The sequence below is a fragment of the Carcharodon carcharias genome, chromosome 15, assembly GCF_017639515.1.
Source record: "Carcharodon carcharias isolate sCarCar2 chromosome 15, sCarCar2.pri, whole genome shotgun sequence".
In the NCBI taxonomy this organism is placed as follows: Eukaryota; Metazoa; Chordata; class Chondrichthyes; order Lamniformes; family Lamnidae; genus Carcharodon; species Carcharodon carcharias.
In genome coordinates this window covers 136526575-136543275 of record NC_054481.1, presented here as the reverse complement: position 1 = coordinate 136543275, position 16701 = coordinate 136526575, and positions in this window count along the sequence as shown.

Genomic DNA, 16701 nt, shown 5'->3' with positions numbered 1-16701 from the left:
ATGCTGTAAATGGTTACCCACCTCTCTAATCACTACATTTTTGACCCTATTTATCAGAAGTGGTGTCAGCTCATGTGCTATTACCGGAAGATAAACCACCAATCCTTGCAGCTTAAAACTTCCTTTCTAACAATGAATTTTTGCAGGAAATACCTGGGAGAAAACGCTGCGCTGGCACATTGTGATTACATTTTCGGTATTTGATAATATTAGGCTATGATCACTTGCAGTATGTGTTATTATCAGGGGCTCCTGCAAGTGCAGGCTTCAGTGCCTGAGATCGGGAACAGCCAGTGGGTATCTCACCGCTAGGGTAACAGTGAAGGACAGTGAAGGAGTTATTCACTTCCAGTTCCAGTTTCATTAAGACTCCTTTTGGAGTCATGTGGATTGGAAGGTACGGAAATGTATTGGTTGCAGGAATTCCCCAGCGCATGGATGATTCAATCTGATTGTCAAGAATGTTGCTGCTTGCGTCAATTCCCTGAACATGTTCAAGGAGATGATAGAATAGCCACAGATGAGAATTCTTATATTGGAAATATTTGTTGCTCTGCCGTCTAACCGAAAACCTGTGATGACTGTTCACCTTTACAACCCCAATGGCCCTGTTGCCGATGTGCTCACCATCCTGGCCAGGTAGGGTGACAAAGCTAGGAAATGCACTCAGGTCAAGAAAGCTTTCCGATTTTCGGCCAGCAATTAGCTCTTCAATGTAACACTCAAGAGGAGTTTTATGGGGGATATCGTCCACCCTCCTTCCAGTGTTCCTACTGGGGGAGTCCTCAACTACATAATCTATGACAGGCAGCCCAACACATGTCCCTCATATAGCAAATCTGGTAAGATGACGGCCAACTGCAACACCGCCCTCTCCAAGAACTTCAAATCGCAAGAGCACCAGAAAATACGCTGAAAATAGACTTAGTGCTGCAACCTGCGTGACAAGGCAGTCCATCTCAAAAAGGCTTCCCCCAAATGACGCCTCAGTTACACAGAGGCAGCCAAAACCATCGAGGGGCGAACTGGGGGAATGATGATTGTCACTACCAACCAAGAGACATTAATGCCTCCTCCCACCAAGACCTCCAGTGAGCTCAGTAGAACAAAGGAGGAGACAGAGGAAGAGAAGTCGAAGTAAAACATTGAGTCAGCAGGCTGCCAAACAACTGCACTGCTCCCATATCAAAATACACCACAGCAGAGCGAATCAGTAGGGGGTAAAACAGCAGATGATCAAATGGTGGACTGGCAGCTGATGAAGACCAAAAAGGACAATGCGCTATGAAGAACCAAAACTCTTTCCTGATGAGTGGGAAGAGGCGACTCCCATCTGGCACGTTTCAATAGTGTTGCTGATCCTTACACGAAAATGGTCAAAGGGCAGCACCTATGAAAGAAGCAGCCAAGCTCCAGGAAGCTGATGGAGGAGATGCCCGAGGTTCAGCGCACCAGGGCACCCCCTCTTCGAACGCACTTTGAAGAGGCCAGTGCACCCCAGCCCTGGGGAGCTCAGTGCTCAGAAGCTCCAGGAAGCTATGAGCAGTATCTCCCTGGAGTGAGAATGGATCTGGCAGCCTTCTCCAACAGAGATCAGTTGCAAACTCGCTCCTTGTTTAACCCCCTTTTTTTGGGCTGAGCACCACATCTCCCGCAAGGCGGTTCAAAGTGGTTTCCCCTGCCCATACAAAGTGTGACAATTACAAATCTATGGTGTATGGGAGCAGCGTAAAGGACTGCAATTCTAGAAAAACTTCTTTGGTGAGAGACGATATGATTTGAAACGGATCATAAAGCTGGTGTCCATTAAATGGACACCACAACGTGTTGTGGCGACAGATTTCATTGCCAAGCTCAAAGCTCACCTGCTGTTTATGCAGGTGTGGCAAATGCGCAGCTCAGCTCCTACAGGCAGTGTTCACGAAGGTGGCCACTTGGGTCATTGATCTGGTCAGTAGGAAGCGACTCACATTCCTCTGCCCTTGTCATTCTTTTGCAGGGTGGCAACCACGCCACCTCCGAGGCTAAGGAGATGGTGGATGCGCGCCTCCTCTTGGCATTTATGCTGTATAAGAATGCTCTTCTGCAGTTAATTACCCTTTATGCCTTGGATCAAAACATCATGGGGCTGGTGGTCCTTCTGCAGCTCCTCTGTTGCTGGCAACGTCCGACAGTCATTCTGGGCGGGGAATCCAACTCCACCATCGGTTCAACTGAACGTTCTGGCAGGGGCGACAGCAGGCGAAATGTCTCGTGCAAACTCCTGTTGGAAAAAGTAAGGAAAGCAAAGCTTAATGACATGTTCAGCAACCCTGCAGATGTTGTGCAGCATAGATACATCCGGTCCCAGCCAGCCAGGTCCATCCATTCTAGGATAGAATTCTTGTTCATTTCCCTAGTACTCACAATCAGATCCACCAACTTCACTTTGGTATTCTTCACTGCTCACTGCCTGCTACTGGCTGAATCTGACTTATGGACGATTAGTGGCTTGGCAAGGGGAGATGGAAGCTGAATGTGCAACTGCTGACCCCATAGGTCATTGAGGAACCAAAGAGGGGTAAAAAATGTCAGAGAACCTTGAAACCACACTCTGACCTTCTGAAATACTGGTGAAAAGCATCAAGGAGAGCATCAAGGTGATTTTTATCCACAAAAGTGTTCAGAAGTATGGAAAGGAAAAGGTAGAAATGCCCAAACTCAAGAGATAATTTTCTCAGCCTGCTCTGGCTGCTGTCGCTGGGGGTCGCTGCCAAGGAGAGTTCCAATTGTTGAAGAGCCATCAAGCCTCGTTTTATTGCCTTGAACGACTCCAGGGCCATCTGCCGGTCCAGATTCGGCTCCGCGGAGAAGGATGAGGCATGTTCTCATTTCCTCTTTTTAATTTACACGAACAGCTTTGTGATTATCAGACATAATGAAGGATGCGGCTCAGAAAAGTCATCGCAGTCTAACGATTTCAGGATCAGAAAATCACTTGATGCCGGATTTTGTGACGTGACTGTTACAGACAAAAAAGCCTGCAACTTCTTGCTGTCCTCTATCACCGAGTTCATGGACAACAGCACTAGGGAGGGTTGGGCCACACCATTAATTTTGGATGAAATTACTTGAGATGTTGGAGATAATTGAAACTCCTGGCAGTGACGGTCACTGGCTGAGTTGTATTCAGCTCTGTGGGAATGAATCAGGTTGGGCCTCCTAGAAGTGAACAAGAGATTTATTCTGCCCGGTAGCATGCCGGAATACATGAGGAAAAGCATCATAACTCTCATCTACAGGCCCAAGGATCAAAGGGATGACATTACAAATTGATGATCAATTCCACTGTTGAATGTGCATCATAAAATTCTCTCCCAGGTCATCGCCAATTGTGGTTGATCTGTTCTGTAGTCCGTGCTCCAGCCGGACCAGGACTACTCTGTACCCGGCAGGTAGAAGTCTGAAAGCCTCACGCTAATCAAGGACATAATTAGTTATGTGATTGACAGAGGTGCTGACACCTCCCTTACCATTATGGACCAAAGAAGGCCATGAGCAGATTACTGCACACCTACATGCTTGATGTGCTCGGCAGGCAAAATGGTGTTTGGTGCGCGAATCTGCCAATGGTAACCAACTGCTCTGCAACAACTTCAGTAGTGCAGCTTCAATAAAGGGATAGAAATCAGAAAGCCTTCCAAATAAATCTATAGAATGCAGGGCTGCCCTCTCTCCCCTGTCCTGTTCATTTAATGCATAGAGCCTTTTGCAGAATCGATCAAGAATGATTCGGGCTCAAGAGGAGTGCGGTTACCAGACAGATCAGTATGCCTGAATGTGGTGGGGATATGATTCAGAGGGGCCAAGGCATGCGTTTGAAACTGGATGGGCCGAGCAACATAGTGACAAACATAACTAGGCATGTGGGTGTAAAGCTCCGCCTCCATTGCATTTAAGAACCTGGTCATCAGGTGTGAGGCACTATCCGTGTTGCTGCACGAGACTCAGTTCTGGCCCATTCCTCACTCCAGCTCTTGGCGATCGCCCGCGGCATCTTCCAATTATCTGGAGCTACAAATTAGACCATGTTCGCAGTAAGGTCCAAACCTCTAGGTAAACGCTTCGAAACGTGCCCAACATCGCCCTCAGACTGATGACCACCTCTGTGTGTAGCTGCATCAAGCTGTGCATGTAAAGTCGACGTACAAACACCAATTGTCACTACCTATTGACTTTCCACCTATCTCAGGTGTTGTGAAGGATGGGTCTGGCCAGCTGCCAAGGAACGCTATAACTAGATGTACTGTCTCATACCACCTGTGCCTCGTGGAGACGTTTACACAATGTAATACTTGTGGAAAGAATTTCATCGGTCTGTGGGCTATACATAACCTCCTCGGGGCCCTATTGGAAAATCAGATTGTCTATCCTGTCGGATGGTTCCCTGAGCAGACTGGCATGGTAATTTGTCAGAATGTCTTTTTGCCAAAACGTTCCAACAAGCACCAATATATGGATTGGCTAGTTATCATAAAGTGCCTCCCCAACACAAACTGCCCCAAACCCCCAATGTCTCACCCTTTTCGAGGTGTCCTCGATGTGCCTGTGCTGGAGAAGAGATTGATGCCTACTTTTTTCCTGGATTGTAACTTTGCAAATACGCTCTGGGGTGGCATGTAATGGTTTATGTTCAGTGCCACTCTGAGCAGCTCAGTGACACATAACTCTGTGCTCTACGGGCTGTTCCCAGGCCTACACAATGACAAAAATGTCAACAGCTGCTGAAGGAGCAGCAACTTGGATGAAAAACACTCTTTGCCTGCCTGACAATAGTTGTTTTTCCAGTGCAGAGGGCTGTCCATGTTAAGGTATTGCAGAGCAGCACATTCCAAGTTCCTGCACCACGAGCGGAGGGATGACCTAAAGCTAGCGGCAGCAGCAACAAGGGCACAGTTGGGAATGATCGCTGTCCAGGACCTTTCAGTGAGGGGACACTGAGCAGCTGGGCATGTTGCCCAGCCCTCGAACTGTATGTCTCACGTTGAATGTACAGATTTAATATTGGATGTATCACAATTGTAACGATGCGCCTCAGAGTGAAAAATGTGATGGGTACATAACTTAAATACCCTTACAATTAGTGAAATGAACATTTTACAATTTATTATTATATATTCATGGGATGTCAGCTTCTCTGTTTGGACCAGCATTTATTGGCATTCCTTAGATGGCTTTCATATGTTGGTTGTGAGCTGTGCACTTGAACTGCAGCATTCCATGTGTTCCATGTACAAGCACAGTGATGTTAAGAAGCGAGTCACAGGTTTTGCACCCAGTGACAGTGAAAGGACGGTGAAATAATTCCAAGTCAGGTTGGTGAGTGATTTGGAGGGAACTTCGAGGTGATGGTGTTCCCACCTGCCTGCTCCTTCCCAATGGAAGTGTTTGTGGGATTTGATGTGGCTGATGAAGGAGCCTGGAAGAATCCTGGAAATTCTTCATGTAGACGGAACACAAGGGCTGCTTCTCTGCGTTGGAGGTGAAGAGCGTGGATTTTGGTGTTTAGGTTGCCAGTTCAGTTCAGGTTCTGATACATGATAACATGCAGGATGCTGATAGTGGGGATGCTTTGATGGAACGGCCATTGTGCATCAAGGGACGATGTTTAGATTGTCTCTTGTAGGCGATGGTAATTGCTGACTCTTGTGTGGTGTGGATATTACTTGGCAATTGTCAGCCAAAACCAGCATATTGGGCAACTTCAGTATCTGAAGAGTCGTGAATGGTGCTGAATATTATGCAATCTTCAGCGAATTTCCACATTTCAGACCTTTTGTTGAAAAGAAGGTAATTGATGTAACACTGTGGCATCAGAAAACACCAGCAAAACATCTATAGGTCAAGGAAAGTACCCTGAGGAACATCTCTGGTGATGTCCTGGAGCTGAAATGACTGAGCACCAACAACCACAACCATCTTCCTTTGTGATCGGTATGACTCCAGCCATTGGAGAATTATCCCCCTGATTCCTATTGACTTCAGTTTTCTCGGGCTCCTTGATGCCAAAGTCAGTCAAATGTGTCCTTGATTTCAAGGGCAGTCACTCTGAAAGCACCTAGGCAGTTCCGTTTTCTTTGGTTCATGTTTGTACCAAGACTCTAATGAGGCAGATCGGCCTTGGTGGAACCCAATTTCGGCAAGATGGAGTTGGTTATTGCTAAGCAAATGCCGCTTGATAGCAATGTTAATGGCGTGTACCGTCACTTCAATGAAGATAGAGAGTAGACTGATGGGGCCACAATTGGTCGGAATGGATTTGTCGTACTTTTTGTGACCAGGGCATATCTTGACATACCTTCACGTAGCCGGGTGGATGCCAGTGTTGTAGCTGTTCTAGAACAAGTTTTGAATGGGTGCATTAGTTCTGGAGCAAAAGCCTTCGGTGCAGTTACTGGACAATTTTTAGCGCCGATACCTTGTGCAGTTTTCTGTGCCTTCAGCCGCTTCTTAATATCACTTGGACTGAATCAAAGTGTCTCAAGATTGGCATGTGCAGTGCTCTGGAGCTCTGGGGGAGACCAAGATGGATCAGCCACTCATAATCCTGGCTGAAAATTGTTGCAAATGTTCCAGCCTTATGATATGTACTGATATGCTGGGTTCCTCCATGGTGATGATTGAGATATTTGTGGAGACTTCTCCTCCAGTGAGTTGTATTATTGTCCACCACCAATGGATGTGGAAGGACTTTGGATGTCAGATCTGATCCAATTTTTGTGGGAACGCTTAGCACTTCCTGTCAGTTGTTGCTTATGATATTTTCCATGCAATTAATCCTGTAATATTAATTCATCTGGTTGACATCTCATTTACCTTATGTCTGGTGATCCTCCTGGCATCTCCTCCTGCACTCTTCATTGATTCATGGATTATCCCCTGGTTTCATGGGTAGTGGTAGAATGCAGGGTAGGTGACTGGCATATGAGTAAATAGATTGTGTTTGAGTACAAATCTGCAGCTGCCAATGGATGCCCAGACTTATATTGCGATAAGTGTTCGAAATATCTCCCACTTAGCACAGTGGTACTGCCACACAACACGATGGAATGAATCCTCAATGTTAAGCTGGAACCTCGTCCCCACAATAACAGTGTGGTGGTCACTGCTACCGTTAATGCCATGTACAGATGCATCTGTGCCAGGTAGCTTGGTGAGAGTGATGCTTTTCCATCTTGTTAGTTCCCTCACCAACAGCCAAAGTCATAGTCTAGCATCTACGTAATTCTGGATTCTGTCATCTGGGTTAGTATTGGTGCAATGGAGCAACTGATATTGGTGGCCCTTGAAGTTCACTGCATTGGGCACATCCTGCCCTCTTTCCACTCTCAGTGATCACTCCAAGTGGTGTTCAACTTTATGGAGTAATGATCCATCAGCTGTGTGAGGATGGTAGGTGGTAATAAGTAGGAGGTGCACTTGTCCATGCTTAAACATGATTCAGTGACAACGTTTGGGTTCTGGAATCCATGTTGAGGACTCTAAGGGCAATAATTTCTAACTGTATACAACTGTGGCGCCACCACTGCTGTGTCTGTCCTGCCAGCGGACAAGGACATACCCAAAGATAGCAGTGGTGGTGCCAGATACATTATCTGTGAAGTATGCTTCCTTCAGGTTAGCTCTTCCAGGCTGTTGCTTTATACGTTTGTGAGACAGCTCTCCTATTTTTCGCACTAATCCAGTGTGTGGGTTTGTGTTTGTTCATATGTTTGTGTGTGACTTACTGAACATAAAAAAACAGCTAGCCTGAAGGCTTTGATGTTAAAAAATATGCTGGATTTTAAATGTGAAATGAATAAAATTGGCTGAAGTCGTAGCGAGAAAGGTGTAATGATAATTTGTATTTTTAGATAAACTGGAACAGTATGAATTTCAAAAGGTAAAGTGAGATGTAACAATTAGCCAGTGGAAATGAAGCCAATGAGTGTGCATTTTTCCCCCAAAGATAAATGATAAAATTGGTAACATGAAAGATATTTTAATGTTAAAAGATAATGTTCAGAGACATATTGAAACAATGGAATTTACATTCAAAGTCGAAAACATGTATGAGGTTATGTTTGATTGCAAGATGGCTTCAAATGATGAACAAATGTGTAAAGCCTCCGGCCTCTTTGTGTCAGCTTTATTTCTGCAAGAGCCAAAGCTTTTAAAACCGACATGGATGCTGGATGCTGTTTGTGTTTTGCCTGGATATGTTGAAGTTTATTTTGGTTTTATGGTTGCCTTAATGGAGGTATAACTCGGAGAACTATTCATTGGAGTATAAGGAACTTATTATAGTAGTAATCTGCAGGCTTTTAATAATCAATGCTTAGCTAATTTTTGTAACGCAATCTCTAAGTTTCGATGGAATTGTTCTCAGTGAATTCAAAGCACACATTACAAAATAAATTACAAATTGAAAAGCAGTTGTAGCAAATGTTTCAAGTTTCTCTCTGGGACTTGAGCATTTATGATCCAAGTTGTCATGAAAAAATTGTGGGCTCTTTGCAGAATACATCTAAAATTTATAGATTAGTTAGGAGTATATGGATCTTAAATTTATGAGTGTGAAAAGCATTTTTAATTCCGGATTTCTTAAGCGCTTTTAGATTAAGTGTAAGATTGCAATTTGACTTTGGCCCATGCTAACACATCGCTGGCATTTGAAGTTTTAAATGTGGCTTGTTTACAAACGGTAAGCAAAGTTAACTTAATGGGATTGTCATGCAAAATACAATTTGGATTGCCTACCGGATTACGGAAATCAAACCCAATTGAAGATGTAGCGCAACATTTGAAATTGGAATTTATAACAGAGTGGCCGCGTTCTCCGAGGGGTATTTGATTAGAATTCACTCAAATTCAGTTGCAGCAGAAAAGGAAACATAAAGGCATAGATCATTTCAAAGGTGGCAGGCTGAAAAGCAGAAAGGAGGAAAAGGAGAAAGACAGAGAATTCCAGCTTAAAATCTGGGCAGTTAATAAAGATACACTGATAGGGGAGGCTGGAAATATTTCCAGATCAGAACCCAATGGGGAGATTTTTAAATTTGTACCAGCTCTTTCAAAATTTGAAGCATTCTTTACTTCATTTGAAATGATAGGTAAGCAGTTGAAATTGCCACAGGAAAACCAGACATTGTTGTTACAATCTAGGTTAATGACCAGAGCAAGTGATGTTTCCACATGAAATATTGGTGAACCATGTTGTGATAAAAATATTATTTTGAGTGTATACAAGTTTTATCCTGAGACACATGGACATAAATCAGGATTATGAGAAAACAGTCCTGGGAACTTATATTGAGATTTGAGAGAAAAATAATAACCAGTGAATAATGGCATTAAAGATAGCGACAAGACACACATCTCTTAGAGCACTTGATTTTCTGGACAAATTTAAAATTCAATTCCTTTGGTAGTGAGAACTCAAGTGGAGGGTCATAGATTTGAAGGACTAAGTCAAGCAGCAGAGAAAACTTATAATGATGAGCAAGTTCATAGAGCTCAACCCATTTTTGACACCCTTTTAAATCAGTGCAGGATGGAAAGTGGGAAGCTGAAAAGAAGCTGATAATGAGGAAAGAGAAGGAGATGGATGAAAATCCAAGTACATTCATCTTTCACGATCTAAAAATGAAGGTGCTAAGGGTAGAAATAATGTAGAAAAATTGATATGTTTCATTTTTATTCAGTTGGACAAGCAAATACTGTGCATTTGAAATTACAGCGAAAATCTGTTGGGATTGTGGGGGTGCAGGAATGTTCTGGATTGAAAATATGCCATGGCTTCTGAGGTTCATTCACAGGAAAAGCCAATTGTTTGTGTACAGGTACGAAATGAGGAATGAGTATTAGTTAAATAATTGGGAATGTATTCACTATTTACACATGGGAGTTACAGGCAGCATGTTACAGAAATGCTTAAAGATCATATATGTGAAGGGGAATTATTGAATAAGTATTGTGAGAGTAGGTAAAAGCATAGCATTTTAAGAGACAGAGGAGTTCAAAATCCTTAAAATTGTCGGATAGTCATATTTGTGGTTCAGAGGGCGAACTGCTGCAGCATTTGATAATAAGTCAGTTTGATGGTGATGCTAAGCATATTCCCTTGTGGAACCTAAATTTATACGCTAAGTGAAAAACAGTTGAGGTGGTTGATGGAGCCGTAGAAATATTGTCCATTGCAAATTATCGATTTATTCTAGGTAATGATATAGCTGGGTCACATATGCAGGTGACGCCTATACTAGTTGAACAGTCTCTGCGTGTCCTTCAACAGAGGTGCTGCAGAAGGAGCATCCTGGAGTGTTTATAGATTGTGTGTGAACAACATCACAGGCTTACAGGTTGAAGAAGAAAGAACGTGAAGTTACACAACATGAAGTAGATCTTGAAGTTTTATGAGCTGACACAATTTTGGTAAGATTATTCAGGAAGACTCAATGGAGGAGAACATAACCGAGTTGTTTAGCTCAAAACTAGAGTCTGTGTTACAGAGATATTACTCACATTTCAATCAGTAATATCAGACAGCTTACTCAGAAACAGAGGCGGAAAGTTTTAAAGAACGTTATTACCTTTAGGGAACTGCATTCATATGAAAATAGTGACTCTGTGATGCTTCAGCAAATGAAAGCTGGAAGAGCAGCCAATTATCATACCATTTGGAAATAGCAATGTTACCAGCAGAATAGTTCATGAAGTTATGATGGGGTGCATTTTGGAATTAGGACATAGCAAACTATTCCAATTGGCTTTGATTCCATGCATATGTTGTTAGAGCATGTCGCACATTTCAGGTGACAGGGAAACGATAAGACGTGTTTAAGGCAATGCGTGTAATTCCAATTCAAGCATTGGAGGAACCTTTCACTAGGTCAATGATTGATTGTGTCGGCCCCAACCCGAAGACTAAAATTGGAAATCAATTCTTACTTAAAATAATGGATGTGCCTTCAAGGTTTCATGTAGTGATACATTTGAGAAACATTATGACAAATAAATTGTGAAGAAGTTGACTATTATTGTACAAGCTATGGCTTGCCAAAAGAATAGCCCCTGGGGAAGTAATTGACCCTACCAGCTGACTGAAAATCAAGAGAAAGTGAAATGATTCCGAAAGTGCACTCTTGGATGAATAACAGTCCAGCAGAGCTAGCTGTCCTTGCACTGAACAGACCTTTGGATTTAAGGAAATAGCATACTCTTCAAAACTTGCAACTTCATGTTGAGTGTCTATTGGCTGTCCAAAGAAACCTCCTTTATGCATTGAGACCCAACACTCCATTGACATCATACGTGTTCATGAGACCAATATCGGAAATGAAGAATCAGCTCGCTTTTATATCAAAGACTTCGATCTATTGTGCTACTCCTATCAGTTTAAACATGGCCACTCCACCCACATTCCATCCAGCATTACTGATGCCAATGCTTTATCATCACCACCTCTCTCTGCGTGACACAAATCAGATTGGCAGTTTCATATCACAAACACATCCAAGCCTCCAATTACGAGCTGGGAAATCCAAGTTCTTCCAGCTCTGCCTCACACAGCCACCAACGTGTGTACTTCAACAACCACCACACTGACTGGGGTTACTGAGCCACAAGTGGTGATGTTTATAATAGCCTTACATTGGTACAGGAACCTAGGAAGCAGAGAACGTTCCAGTTAGCGAGATGGGGCTGGAGACATTCACCTGACCTGTGCTTGTTCCACTCCCTTGATTGTCCCCCTCAACCAGCCCAGTGCCCTGTCCAGGATGATTTCCCACTTGCGCAACACAAGCCATCGCTCATCCACATTGGATTTTGCCTTCCAGTTATCAGCAGTGCAATGATGATGCAATGGAATTCGTTTACACTATCAAAAATGAGCCAGAACTTGGGCTGCAGTATTGTAAATATACCCATCAATTATAAAACAGTGGAATAACTTCATCGAGTCTCTCAGTACCACTATCCGTGCCTGAAAGGAGGCAACAACATCAGGGGTCCATTTCACTCATTACAGTAGGAAGTGCTGGAGCCTGAGTCTCCACCCAGGCCTATACTTAATCGCCCATCAGTTTTTCCAAAGCAAGGTGCTTACTCTTGGCGCAATATAGTGAGCACACCAGTGGATACGAAAACAAATCACACCACCTGTGTCACACCAAATAAAACACCTCTGCAAAGTGCAGAACATGGCAGCCTTGATCTTTTCAAGATCACAGAACTGCATTCACCATTAAGGGCTCTGAAAAATGTCAAGGCAGCAGAATATGAGAACATTGTACTAAATTTCCGGAAACAACTTGACCCCGTGCTCATCCCTGGCTTCCTCCATTCTGCACAAGAATCTTAAGCTCAATCTCTCTCCAAAAATAACTTCCATACCAAAACCAGGAAACGATTTTGTGATGGCAGCCAGCTGCTGACCATCTTCACTGCCTCATGTGTGTGTTTTTTTTTTATCTTTGAGCAATTATCCTTCAAATTATTTCACCAGAAATAGACACCATGCTTAATATCGACAATCTGGTGTCCGTAAAGGTGCAGCACATATTATCAACTTCATATACTTATCACCAACATTGGAAATGGTTTCCAAATGAATTGATCCCATGCATGGTGCTGCTGTGCCTCACAGATGCCTTGGGTATGATGTGACACACTAGGCTGCTCGTAGAGCTGTCCAGAGTGCCTCCAACCTGGGTCAACACAGTTGTTGACAGCGTCCTTCGCAACAGACGATTTGCAGTCCAGTTCATCTATCCTGATGACGTTCGATACTCGACCCAAGCCCATCCACGCACCCTGGATTAAATCATTGAAAGATATGGTAAAAAGTTGAGGACTAATGCAGCACATGGCAACGTGAACACTTCTAAACATATTTCCAGTGTATTCCACTCAGTAATGCCCATTCCAAAATAGAATTGCTGTTTACGTGCACAGTAAGAGACCAAAGCATCGTCCCAATGTAACATACTTGGGTGTGACTCTAGCTGGGATGCTGTGCTTTCGGGACATTCTGAAGAGAACAACCAAGTCCAATCTAGGTAGAATTGGATAAAATGAATTGCTGAATCTAAGTTGGGCCCTGCAGCCACAATATCTGGGCTTCAGCACTGGCCCTGCCATAATCCGTATCAGAGCACTGTGCAACTGACAGGCACAGCTGATCACACACGCACGCTGTTGCAACTCACGATCACAGAAAAGCACATCATGAAAGCAACTATTCATTACATGCCCCCCACACCTTTGGCTTTCTGACCTTGCAAGTAGCAATCTCCCAGACATACGCCGACCAACCAAAACTCAAAAGGTGGCAGAAAATGTCCTTGATGTACTTTAGTTGCCATCAAACAATGGAAGTCCATGAGATCAGCTCAAACATCAGCAAGGACACATTCTGCTGAACATCATATACCAATTTCCCTCTGCTGATGAATAACTTAACGTCACTTGGCGGATTCACTAATGGTGGCAAGGGCTCAGATTATGCTTAAGATGGGTTAAGTCATTTTCCATCACCATGATTGGCTCCATAGTACCACTGCTGGCTGAGATGCCCTTTTCTTAAGTGATAGTTCTGCTAGACTGCTCCTGTGACAGCTGGTGTGGGAACTAACAAGAGGGAAAAACATACCTAGCATCATCCTCACCAACCTGCCTGCTGCAGGATATCTGTCCATGAAACTACTGGTAGGAGTGAGCACCGCACTGTTTTTTGTGGGGCAAAGTGCCACCATCACATTGAGGCCCCCCTACATCGTGTTTTCTGGCACTACCTCCGCAGTGGATTGATTTCGAAAAAGATCACTTAAGTCAAGACTAGGCGTCCATGAGGCACTGCTAGTCATCATTAGCAGCAGGATTGTGCTCAAACACAATGTGTAACCTCAAAGCCTGGCATATCCCATACTTTACCATTACCATCAAGCCAGGGAATCAACACTGTTTCAAAGAAGAATGCAAGAGTTCATCCCAGGGGCAGCAGCAGGTCTACCTAAAAATGAGGTGTCAACCTGGTGAAAAATAACACTGGGCTACTTCCTTCCCAATGGCACAATTCACAAGTGATAGGCCGAGCTAAGTGGCACAACAACCAACGAACAAGATCTAAGCTCTGCAGTCCTGTCATATCCAGTCATGAATGGTGGTGGAGAACTGAACAGTTCACTGGAGGAGGAATCTCCTCAAATATTTCCATTATAAGTGATGGTGGAACCCTTAAACGAATGAAAAATAAAAGGCCGAATCATTTGAACCAACATTCAGCTGGAAATGCGAACTGTATAATCCAAATTGGCCTCTTCCAGAACACCTCAGTATCACAGAAGCCAGCCTTCAGGCAATTTGGTTCACTGTAAATGAAGGAAAATGCTGCAGGCAATGGATTTGGAAAAGTCAATGGGCCCTTAAAATATTCTGGCAATAGGTCTGAAGATTGTGCTGCACGTCTTGCCTTGCCCATAGCCAAGCTCTTCCAGTGCAGCTGCAACGCTGCCATATATCTGGCCATGTGGGAAATTGACCTGGTGTGTCCTTAATGCAAAAGCAGAACAACTGCAAAACGGCAACTTAACGCCCCTTCACGCCATTCTCCATCATCAGTAAAGTGATGGAAGGGCTTCATCAACATTAAATCAAACAGCACTTGCTTAGCAAAGAACTGCTCACTGATGCCCAGTTTGGGTTCCGCCAGTGCCAATTAGCTCCTCACATCATTATACCATTGGGTCAGTATTGGCAAAAGGGCTTAACTCCCGAAGAAATTTGAGACTGAGTGCCATTGACATCAAGGCATCATTTCATCGAGTGAGGCAACATGGGTCCCCGGCAAAACTGCAGTCAAGGGGAATCATGGGGTTGGAAACTCTCTGGTGGCTGGAGTCATACTTAGCACAAAGTAACAGGGATGTGTTGGTTGGACTTTAGTCACCTCAGTTCCACGATATCACTGCAGGGGTTCCTCTGGATATTATACTTGGCACAACCATTTTCACATACTTCACCAATGTCCTTCGTTCAACCATAAGGTCAGGAGTGGGGATGTTCGCTGAAGGTTGCACAATGTTCAGCACCATTAGGACTTCTCACAAATGCAAATAAAGCAAGATCTTTACATTATCAATGCTTGGGCAAATAACATTCATGACACACAAGTGTCAGGCAATGACCAATTCCAACTAAACAGAATCAAGCTTGAAATTTAATGAATTACCATCACTGAGTCCCCCAATAATAAGATCCTGGAAGTTTCCATAGACGAGAAACTGAACTGGACTAGCCATGTAAGTACGATGGCAGGTTAGAGGCTAGGTATCGTGCGACGAGTACCTCAACTCTTTACTCCCCAAAGACACTCCACCATCTACAAGACACAAGACTAGAGTGGGCTGGATTATCCCCAGTTGCCTGGATGAGAGCAGCTCCAAATCAGTGGATAAACTGGACACCATCTCTGAAAAAGCTGTCCTCTTGATTGACACCACATTCACAAATATCCACCCCTTCCAGCAGTGACGCACAATGCCAGCCGTGTGTACCTTCTACATGATGCACTGTAGGGATTCACCAAGGTTCCTAAGAAAGCACCTTACAACCCCATGACTACTGCAAACTAGAATGAAAAGGAAACTGATAAATGGGAATCCAACCACCTGGAATTACTCTGCCAAGTCACTCACCATCTTAACTTGGAAATATTTTGCCATTCCTTCACTGTCACTGGGTCAATACACCAGAAATCCATTCCTATCAGCACTGCGGCTATTTCAACAACACATTTAATGCATTGGTTCAGGATATATATATACTTATGAAAGTTCACCAGTAGCAACCCTTTCGGCCAAGGGTGGGGAAACACGAAAACTAACTAAGAAGCTGCTTGTGGCAAACCCCACCTGTCGAATGGCAGGGTCGTATCAACCACGGCTGGATTGACCATGGGTAAACAGTTACAGGACAAACCAGAGTCCCTGTGCAGCGAACCTCCAGCACTGTGGTCTCAGTAGAAACCCCTTTTGCTCTCCTGGAGAGATACGAACAATGTTGCATCTTCCTGAGGAATGTCCACTCTATGGGCTAATTGGTGGACTCATCATTTTAAATTCACCTCATGAGAGGCGATCACTTGTCTCCAGGGATTTGCATTTGTTCAACAACAATATTGATTACAATATCTAATAGTTTATTGTTTGCATTCATTTGTGCACATAACCACATTTTTCTAATAGAAAAATTAATCACTGGAAAATGAAACTTTGCAGCTCTGACATCATATGTGAAGAGAAACAGATTAATCTATTCGAGTCTGTCTGACTCTGCTTCAGAGATTTTCATTCTATTGTTAATGTTTGTTGACAAGTATTTGCAAATCACCACCTGTTTATTGTTGTTGCTCGTGTGTACATTGTGAGGTGTTAATTGATTTTGTGCCTTTGTTGACACAACCACTTATTTGTTATTCTAAATGCATAACAGTGAAATTTAGGAAAATTGTCAGGATCATAAGAAGCATTTCTCTAGCTCCATCAGGCAGAGAAGGCAATGGTATTTTATTTGCCCTCTCTGTTTCTGCAGTTCTAGTTCTGCTAATGATCCCCGGAAAATATCAATTATGGCTTATGCCTTATTGTGTTTATGATGCTCGAGTTGCCAAGCCCCTGTTCC